Source organism: Chinchilla lanigera, unplaced genomic scaffold, assembly GCF_000276665.1.
Source record: "Chinchilla lanigera isolate Chin_1 unplaced genomic scaffold, ChiLan1.0 scaffold00011, whole genome shotgun sequence".
Lineage (NCBI taxonomy): Eukaryota > Metazoa > Chordata > Mammalia > Rodentia > Chinchillidae > Chinchilla > Chinchilla lanigera.
In genome coordinates, this window is record NW_004955412.1 from 12,825,864 (window position 1) to 12,836,593 (window position 10,730).

A 10,730-nucleotide genomic window follows, 5' to 3' on the forward strand; every position below is an offset into this window, starting at 1 on the left:
TGCCATGCTGAATTCTTAACTCTCTGGACAGAGGTTCTGGACAGCCTGTGATGCTCTTGGCACACAGTAGGTACTCAATAAATATCAGAGTACCTGGAAAAATGAAAGAGTGGTTAGGCCCACCAAAAGAGTAATTTGGGGTATCCTGTCACCCACAGTCTCTGGTAGGAGAGCATAAAGGAAATGACCGCTATGGATAGGAAAGGTCTATTTTCTATAGCACAGATAGAGCTAGGACCACACAGGACAGTAACAGGACAGGTAGGTATTAGGAGGCTTTCGTCTGTCCTTAGAAAGCAATATATTCAGAGAGGCATGATAAACATAGTCACTATTCTCTCTTTAACAGTTGCAAAACAATAGCATGGTTTTCAAAAAATTTAATGAAAATCATATATATATACCGATACGAAGGCAGGCTAGTTACAATGCTGAGGGTTTTCTTTTTCTGCCCACTTGGAATGACACCACTCCATCATGTATTACCCCCTTGGAACACACACACACACACACACACACACACACACACCCTGTTTCTCTTAGACTATACCCTAATGCTGACTCAATTCTTGGATACAGTGCTTTTCCTAAGTCTTCCCTGAGTATCTGGTTCTGTCTATATTTGACTGTTCCCTTTCTGTCTGCTTCTCCTGAGAAGATTCTCCCAGGCTTTTGCACTCTCAGTCTAGCCATCCTGCAATAATGTTTGGGCTATACCTATTCCTGTCCCAAGCTATGAAGTGATTATTTTGCATTTAGTTTGCCTCATGTCTTGTGTAGAAGAAAGGTCACAAAATAGAGCACCAAAAATATCTTTGTTCAAACCCCTAGCTCTAAGCAGAACACCACTGGCAGATTCCAGAGCCTCCAAGGATACACTAATTTTGAGGATTTAGAGCAAACAAGTGAAACCTGCTGTTGTGCAGATAAACAAAGGAAAATTCACTGAAGACACATATATAGTTCCCAGAATCAAATGTATAGTCAAAATACCTGGTCTCGGGAGAAACATGAAACAAAGTGCCTCTGGGATCTCCTGCATGGTGACCTGGCACAGTCTTTGCAGAGCCTGCCCAGGTGCCCCTTTCTGTTTTGTGACAGCATCTGGACTGTAATCTTCAGGGGATTGCTGGAATTGGAGGAAGGTTATGCTTTTATAGAAGTACCATGTGTGTCGATGTTATAATTTAAACAACTTCTCAAATGAAAAGAAATGGAGAGAAAAGGAGTATTGATGGGGGAAAACAATGACTTATGTCCATATCAGCTTGTACGGCGTACCATTGCCCTTTTTATTTCCCTGAGGGACACTGACACCACCAAATTTCATCTCAATTGACTCTTTGGATAGCAACAAGAGTTTGGAGGATACTTTGAAGCAGTTTGGCAGGTGGACCACACAGAAAGCGATGGAGGGAAGAGGGTATTGTATAGTTTAGCAAGTTATAGATATTAACACCTTACATTTTTCTTTGAAATTTAATTAAGAAATAAATGCAAGGATTAAGATTAAATGTTTGAGGCTGCCATTAAAAGATTAAAAGACCAGTTTGAATGTAGTTCATCCTGAACCATATGAAGCTAAGTCTTGGGGCTATTAGAATAATAAAACACATTTTCTCTCCATAATAAATTTTAAGGCTGTTGGGCTGGCTGTAAGGTAGGTGGATGAGAAACTAATATTAAAAAATGATTTAGCAAGTGTCTGATTGTGACTTTTACAGTGGAGTGCTCAAAGTAAGAAAAAGGGTACAAAGTAGAATAAGGGCCCCTCAGATCACTGAAATGGAATGGAATGAGTTGTCTTCTTACCCCATATTTCTCAGCAGAACCTGAAAAAAATGGGAAAGAGAAGCCCGCTAATATATGCCATGATATCTTTTCATAGAATTCCTTTTCAAACACAGTGTGTTCCATTACAAAAAAACCTCATTAGCAATTATTTCAGGAAGATAATTTTTCTATCTCCCTCATGACAAAACTTGGAATAATATTGTAACTACACTGAAACTCATAAATCAAGGTATCCTGTACCCAAAATATAGTAAACAAAGCTTCTTACATAGTCAGAAGATTTAGGGACTAATGGAGATTATCTGTTTAAAAAATCTACCTGTGCCTGCTTCAGCAGCATATATATTTTAAAAATGTACCATTGATGAACAGAATTTTTAAAATTCCCTTTTTCCCTAAATAATAAGAGTTTAAATTTGCAGAACACTTTTCACCTATGACACATCATTTGATCCACTCAGCCTACAAATTGGGCTTTACTAGTATCCTTTCTATGATATATAATTTCAAGTGAAAAATAGAAGAACCTGAATTACTTCACTTGGACCTCACATAATTCTGTAAGGGTATTAATTGTATCTTCACAGGTATTTGTTAATAGTATTGGTTCCAAGTAAGATTGGAGACAAATCGCTTTGGTTCACTTCCTAGTTTTGTCATTTAGCAACTGTATAATTTTAGGAAAGTCACTTAACTTCCTTATGTCTGTAATTATGAGAGTTTTTAATAAGATTATTGGTAGGATTAAATTATATGTGGCACAATTGGAACAGTGTTTGGGAAATATTATATTATGAGGTCATTTTCTGGCTCAAATGATTTGTATTTTGTATTTGCACTTCTATTCACTGGATTGTGGCTTTTGAATGTGCAATTATGGAATATTACTAGGCTTTATGTGAGTGTGGCAGTTAAAAGAAGGTCATATTCTCAGATAAGCCTGGGAGGTACGATATTAGCTGAATGGACTATATCTCTCTTCTCTTTACTATATTCCAGAGCATTTAATACATTTGTGTTAACTGTGAATCTCCTGGGAGGGGGTCCTATCCAAGCACTAGCACTGAGGCCCTTTCCTCACTGTCTTTGTCCTACTGGCTATAAAAGCTCTCTTTTGGGGAAGGAGGAATGATAAGTACCATTGGCCTTTGAAAGGTGAATGGTATCCACAAGTGGAGGTTTCACCCAGACTTAGCTGTGTCTTGGGGTCCCGGCTCGCCTTCTGCTATTGGGGATTCAGAAGCAGAATGCAGGGAATGGTAGATGGAACACCCACGTGTCTCAGAGACCAGACAAAAAGCCGACACCTGTCCTCCACCTGGTGGAGCATGCTGCTTCTTACAACTGTAACGATGGAGCCTATTTCACGTGGCAGCTGTATACCTCTGCTCCTGGTCCTCCAGGATGCTGGTCCCTCTCCTCTGCTCTGTGTGGGAGACAGTAGGGTTGGCCAAAGGTCTGGTTCTCTTCTTTCTTTCTTCAGTTCAGGGGACCTGAAGAATTATAAACTGGTAGAGATGGAGTAAGGGAAACAAAATGTCAGTTTTATATAAAAGCAGAGCAAGCCTTGGTAGCTAGGCAGTGGATTGCTTGTGAGAATCTAAAAGTTACAAATGTAATCAGTAATTGTCAAATTCTGATAGCTATCGAAGCATTTTCATCCACATTATCTCCTTTAGGTCTACGGACATCATAGTGGTTGCATGCTTATCGCAGTCACCTTGTAATGAGGAAATGAAGGTCAGGGGAATAAGACACCTCACTAGCATCACTCAAGTAGTGGCTGGAGGGGCTGGGGATTTAGCTCAGCGGCACAGTGCCTGCCTGGCAAGCGCAAGGTTGTGAGTTCAACTCCCGGTACTGGAAAAAAAAAAAAGTAGTGGCTGGAAGGGCTGCAACCCAAGGCCAGATCCTCGCACTCTGGACTCTTGCTCTGTGCTCTGTGCGATGCTGCCAGGCCTAAATTCTCAGGGCCCTTGGAGAGGAGAGAACTGGGAGTGCATGAAGAAATAAGAGCAGGAGGGAAGCTTCTCTGCACTGTTGCCTTCGGACCAGCTCTGAGAGGAGCTACCAAACCCACATTCTGATAAAGAGTGCCAAGAGTGAAAGCCCATCCTGCTGAGGAGTTTGGAAAATAATTTCAAGCCGGAAATTGCATTTTATCTTTTCATCCCCTTAAGTTCAAAATTCAGCTCCTCAGAGTTGCCTAGATTTTAAAAGAAAACACAGATTCTAGCATCACAATTCAACACACAGTGCGTTCAACAGTCCTTGTCCGCCCATGCTGAAAATGGCACGTTGAATTGGACTGTTTGGCAAATAAGCCAGGAGACTGCACATCTACCAGGCATCAGAGTCCACTTTCATCACTCATTATTATTGAGGAGAGAGATTTGTGCTCATGCGCAGAGTGGATAAGGCCCTGGCAACTGACTTGTTATCACTGATTTCTTGGGAAATGGTCATCCCTAAATCTCACAGACAAGGAGAAAAGGAAAGTGGCTACTAAAAATTTTTCTAAGCATGGTTTCAACCCAGAGAACCATAAACATAATTACAGAGAGCTAGCGTCTCATAAGAGAGGATTACCTCTGGAGTCAGTTAAATCAGGATCTAAACTCTAGTTTCTCTTTCACAAATTGGTGCACACCCTTCATGGGTTTTATTTTCAGGATCAAACAAAATACTCCATGCAGTTAACAGTAAGTTGAGCTGATTACATGCTCAATGAATTATATTCATCTCAATCAAAGTCACAGTAATTCAGTAGGAAAAGAAATTTGGGTTAAGGTAAAGAGACTCAGCTGTGTGACCAAAAGACATTCTGATCAGCAAAATTCTAGCGCAGAAGCTGGTGAAAGTCAGCAGTGATGAGGGCAAGTTACACGGGCTCATTAGCTCATCCCTGCTCTCTGTTAGGACGAAGGCCTAGCAGCAAGCGGAGGGGAGGAGCTTCTGATTCATAGCTGACCGTGTGCCCACTCCAGCCCAAAATGTTGACAGAGGAAATGAGTCAAGAAGATAGCCCCAGGGATCCGTCCCGCTCCTGGGGCCGGCCAGGAAACTTCTGGAATCCTGGCAGGCTTAGGGCCCAAAATGCCTAGCAGAAACTTATTGACATACTTGTTGGTGAGAACTAGAATGAAAATAAAGAGGCAGCCAGAAATGAGCAGCTGCAGAGCAAAGGCAATTCTCTTTTTTGAGCTCATCAATGAGCACATTAAAGGGAGGAGGTTATGGGTGGCTCAGGAAACTATTTCTTTTAGGAAAATACTTCTTTTGCTGCTATGATCAGGCTCAATAAGTACTCATCACTGATATGATAAAACACCTTCTGTGACCAGCAAGGGTCACATCTGTGAGAGTGAATGGGCACCCATTCTTCATCTACGTTAAGTCAGATCTCTGGAAAGCTAGACTTTGTAACCTGATGACTTACAGACATAATTTCTCTGAGTTATGGTCAGTGTGAACCTCAAAGTTCTCACTGAGGGTCTAAGAAATATCCCCAGAAAAGCTGCTTCTTTCACTGGCCATTACATCATTTAACATTCTTGATAAAACAAAGACCTCCATTTGGCCAATTTATTTTAGAGCTCACAGGAATAGGAGAAAGGCCATTGGCTTTGTGACCACAGCTCTGGAATGGAATCCCAACTCTCCAGGCACTAGTGGCATTCTGACAGAACCTTATTTGTTACAGAGATAGTAGCACCTTCCTGGGGGGCTGTTAAAAGAATCACAGGAACTATTTACTAGCTGTTTACAAAGTGCAAGGCACCCCAAAGGGCTTTATAAACACCTCACTGGACTCTTACAGCCAATTTTTGAGTTGTGGGTTATTATTCCCCTACTCATTTAAGGTCAGAGGTAAGGAATCTGACTTCCCTGAGACATGCGGCAAATTGCCCCAAGGCTCCCCAAGGCTCCCTGCTAGGCTAGAGCAGGGGAAAATGTGATGTTCATGAAAGTTTGTGGCAGTTTCTGAGTGGATGCCAAACAACCCTCAGCTACCTTGTCCTACTTCTTACAGACTTGATTGAAAGGTTTCCATTTAAAGAGCTGAGCTTTAGTTTTTCTTGTTTTGTCCTTTGCCTCCTGAGAAATTCAATGTAGTATTCGATAACATTAACTCTATTTCATGAGTATTCTATTCCCCTGATTTGTTGGTGGTGTTTAATTCCTTATTTTAGAAGCTTATATCATTGAAATGTTTATTGTAAGCCTTTCCACATCTTTTAGAAGCAGACTGGTTACAATCCAGTGTCTCTGGGTGGGTTACCAGCTGTAGAATGGACACAGCCTTGATTATAAAGTAGGATACCTATTTCAAAAACCTATTAGAATATCTGAATTTAAATGAAAGTTTCCCCTTAAAAGGAAAGGGGCTAAATATGTACTCCAAAGATAAATAATTGAGAAAAGCCTCCTGAGTACTTCCTCCCTGGCAATTATCTGTGGCATAGTTTTTCTACCCTTACCCTTAAAATGAGGGTAAGTTCATGTTTGGGATGGGGAGCTTAATTTTTGGAAGCAGATTGATGTCATTCACAACTAAACTGTTAAGTAAGTGATTGAACTGGGAAAGCTTTGGTCCAAAGCCAAATCACTATTTAAAATGTGAGAATGAATACTTTTTCCTGGGACTTATCAACTGGTTAGAATGACTGTCAACTCCCAAATATCAGTCAGTTCAGAAGAATTTGTCTAGAAAGACACTAAAAAGAGGTAATCACTTTTGAAGGAGGGTACTGCCCTCTGTAGGAATGATGATTTGGAAAGAGGAGCGTCACAGGGAGGGTAACCATGACAACCACGGGAAAATAAGCTTCAATGACCCCAGGTAGCACCTGAATTATGTTTCTCTGAAGCAAAGCAGCAGGGAGATGATGCTAAAAGCCATAGGACTCCTGCATCCTTGTTTAATACACGCTCAATGGCAGTGGAAAGAAACATCAGGAACTCTTGTCACAAGTGTCACACTTGGGTAAAAATAGTGAGAGAAAAGAAAGTTCAGCACAAAATCAGCACATGCAAAGAAAAGCCGGGAGAATCTCAGGCTAACATATGACAGTCTCTAGTACCCAATCATGTCGCAACTGGGAGACATTTAAGTTTATCAAGCCCAAATCTAGCTGAACAATAATTTTCATTTTTCAAAGGATTTTTACATATTTATTTCAATGAGGAGTCAATGAATCCTCATAGCACCATTGAGATGTGGGTGGGGTAGGTAATAGTCAAAAGTATATTGATAGGAAGAGGGCCAAGATTCAAATACATTAGTTGACTAATTCCTCAAGAGTACTCAATATACTAATGGCTAAACTTTCACTATTGGAATCGTGATCTGCTGCCCTCAACTTATAAATTAAGCTGTCTACTGTCTTATATTCTCTTTATCAACAAAGACAGAAATTCTGAGTCATCTTCTACAAAGTAATGATTTTAGCCTTCTTTGCTAACTTTCAGGAATAACATAAAAAATACCTTTGAAAGTTAGAGAAGCCTTTTATGACAAACTGTATTTGCAACCAATGACATACATACCAGTCAACATTTTATACATGTTGCTTTTCTTTCTTACTCATTTCCTCTTGAATTAGGCAAAAGGGACACAAAGGACCTTTCTTGTGTCATAAGCAGGGATGACTTTTCACAGATACTCATGGTCTTCCCTGATGTCATAGGTACTTTTTTGTTTCTGGGACAACGTCCCCGACACCCATAAGTTAAAGGAGGAAAGGTTTATTGTAGCTTGCAGTTTGTAGAGGTTTCAGTCTACTGTCTGCTGGCTCCAAGGCAAGGTGGCATGGCATAGAATAAACAGTCCATGGCAGGCAGAAACCGACCAGTCTGCCTCCCATCTTTCCCTTTATATTCCATTTAGGCTACAAGCCTATTGGTGCCACCCACACTCAAGGTAGGGTTCCCATTACCCACACCTAGACCACTGCTAATGAAATCAGTAGATTAATCCAATTACCACACCCTTAATATTCACACATTCTTAATCTACATTCACAAGCCCTAGATCAAGCCACCTCTAAAAAGCCCCACCTATGAGCACAGGAGGCTTTGAGGGGACATCTAGATACAAGTCACAAGGCTCATGCAGCCAGCTATTCTTCCTGAGGTGCTCATCATGGCACTCCGTGAGTCATGCTACCTGCCTAACTTGCCAAGGCGCCTGGATTACAGACCCAGAGCTGCAGGCAGCTCTCAAGCTCTACAATTCACTTCACTGCTCACCACTCAGCAATTCAAACAATAACTCAGCCTGGAAACCCAGCCAAGATTTACCCTAAATCCAAATTCCATCCAAATCTCTAAAAAGTGTGAGCAAAGGCTAAAATGTATACTTATAAGAGATGGGCTAGCTCACACATTTCTTTTTCTTCAGCATCAGTGTGATATCTGAAACATTTTTAGAAAGATCTTGAAGTAGATAAAGCAAAGAAAAAGGGAAAGGTAGGAGGAAGGAACATTAGAAGAAAATAAGGAAGGAGGAAGAAAAGGGAATGGAGGGAGAAAAAGAGTGAAGGTGGTGGGAGAGGATCAGGAGAGGATCTGCATCCTTAATCCCAACTACTTCTGGTTGAGCTTGGCCCTCGGTTTCTGTCCCTGTACTTTCTGCAAGGTAAAGAAGCTAGACCCTTGGGTCATAGTATCCTTTAAGCCCTTGATGATTTTAATGAAAAACAGTCATAAAAATATTTGACTTTTGTTAATAAAACTGCCAAGGAACAGAGAAAGCGAAGACCAGGAGTTGATTCTATCCAGAGGCATTTTTACCAGTAATTCTTTATTTGCTTCCTCTCTATGAGCCATGATCACCTCAGGAGATTTCATCTGGATAAAGCAGAGATTTAAAAACACTCTTATTAGGGCTTATGGCATCTGTGGCTTGAATTTATCTTCCGGAGCATCTGTTTACTAAGGGGAGGTGGATGCCATCATTCTTTTAAGGAGAGGCACGTCTCTGCCATCTCTTTCACCAATCTGCCTCCAAGACTACGCTATAGCCAACTAGTTCTCATTAGGAACTTACTCTGCCATAGTGTAGGCAGGTTTTTTGCATCATGTATTCATTTTACAAGTACTTCTGGATTGTTTAGCATGCATCTGGCATGGCTCATTGCAGTATTTCCCCTTCCTTTCTGCCCAGCGGTACCAGGGAAGACAGCAGAAGTTTGTGGGTGAGTGTTATGTCTCCCAATAGCCTTTTGCTCATTTAGAACTCTTTGGACTTTTTCCCAGCCCGGCATCTGTGAAAGGCAGCCCTGCAGAATGGGAGAAAATATTTGGTACCAAAGTATCTCATAAAGAGTTAGTTTCTAAAATATATGAGGTTTTCCTATAACGTGATAACAAATAACAAAATCACAAACTGGTTAAAAATAGGCTAAGGACTTTAATAGACATTTCTTAAAAGAAGACATACAAATGACCAAACAGATATATTTAAAGGTGTTCAACATCCGGGAAATGCAAGCCAAAATCTCTATGAGATACCTCCTCGCACCTGTCAGAATGGCCATTGTAAACAAATAAACGAAAGACAAGTGTTGGCAAATATGTGGATAAATTAAGACCCTTGAGTACTGCTGATGGGGATGTAAATTTGCACAGTTATTATGGAATACAATATGGAAGTTCCTCAAAAAATTTAAAAATAGACCTACCCAATGATCCAGGATTCCTACCTCACAGTATTTAATGTGAAAGAATTGAAATCAGAATCTCAAGAGATTTTAATACCTCTGTGCTCATTGTAGCATTGTCACGGTGGTCAAGGTATAGAAATAACCTAAATGTTCAGTGTTAGAAGAATAGATTTAAAAATGCAACATGCACATACAATGGAATACTCCTTAGTTTTAAAGAAAATTCTACAATATGCAATAACATGGATAAATCTGATAACATTATTGAGTTAAATAAACAAGTTACAGAAAGGCAATTAGACTCCAAAGTAGTCCAATTCATGGAACCAGAGTAAAATGCTAGTTCCCAAGGGTTGGGAGAGGGAGAATAAGCAGGAAAATAAAACTTCAATTAAGCAAGATAAATATGTCCTAGAGCTACTGTACAACATTGAATGTACAGCCATACACACTGTATTGTACACTTAAAATTTATTAAGAGGATATATTTTGTATGAATTGTACTTACTATAGTAAAACAAAATATACAAAATAAAAAGGATAGGGGCTGGGGGTTTAGCTCAGGGGCACAGCGCCTGCCTGGCAAGCACAAGGTCATGAGTTCAATTCCTGGTACCAGAAAAAAAAAACAAAATAAAAAGGATGAATTTAAAATGTTTAGTAGTACACAGATTTTAGGAGGAGACGTTAGAAAATATCCATGAGACCAAGTTTCTAGGGTGACTATCCCAACCTCATGGCAGGACCACCCTGCTACAGCTACTGTAACAGCTGCTGCCCCTGAGCTCACCTTGTCTGCTGTGGAGGCCACCTCAGACAGTAAGGTGACTCTGCCTCAGGACAGCTACTATGATGTCTTATCCATTCCAGTTTCCAGTCCACCAGCAGGAGCCCAGGGGCTGAGGTGAGGCAGTTCCTTCCAAAGAGTTTAGATGCTTTTGCAGACTATGGGTAAGAGGTCTCACCCAAGCCGGTACAAATACTATGTGCATGAACATCAAGACTCAATGCATCCAGGCAGGCGTGGTGGCGCACGCCTGGAATCCCAGCACTCGGGAGGCTGAGGCAGGAGTTCAAGACCAGCCTGGACTACAAAATGAGTTCAAGGCCAGCCTGAACTGCATAGGGAGACCCTGTCTCAAAAAAAACCAAACAAACAAACTCAAAGCTAACACCGAAGGAGCCAGAGATTGGGAGTAAACCTGGGTCATATACCTAAGTGAGTAGGTTGAGATGACGTTAAACTGACAGAAGGCCAGGAATTTGAGG

At 40.8% G+C, this 10,730-nt stretch overlaps 1 long non-coding RNA gene across 1 annotated transcript; it reads right to left on the minus strand.

Moving 5' to 3' along the window:
- Nucleotides 1–1,812: 1,812 nt before the first annotated feature.
- LOC106147876 lies at nt 1,813–7,391 on the minus strand. Its single transcript, XR_001232881.1, has 3 exons — nt 7,345–7,391; nt 3,178–3,302; nt 1,813–1,832 (listed from the first exon to the last, which is right to left on the minus strand). It is a non-coding gene; the product is annotated as an uncharacterized LOC106147876 (long non-coding RNA).
- Between the last annotated feature and the right edge of the window lie 3,339 nt (nt 7,392–10,730).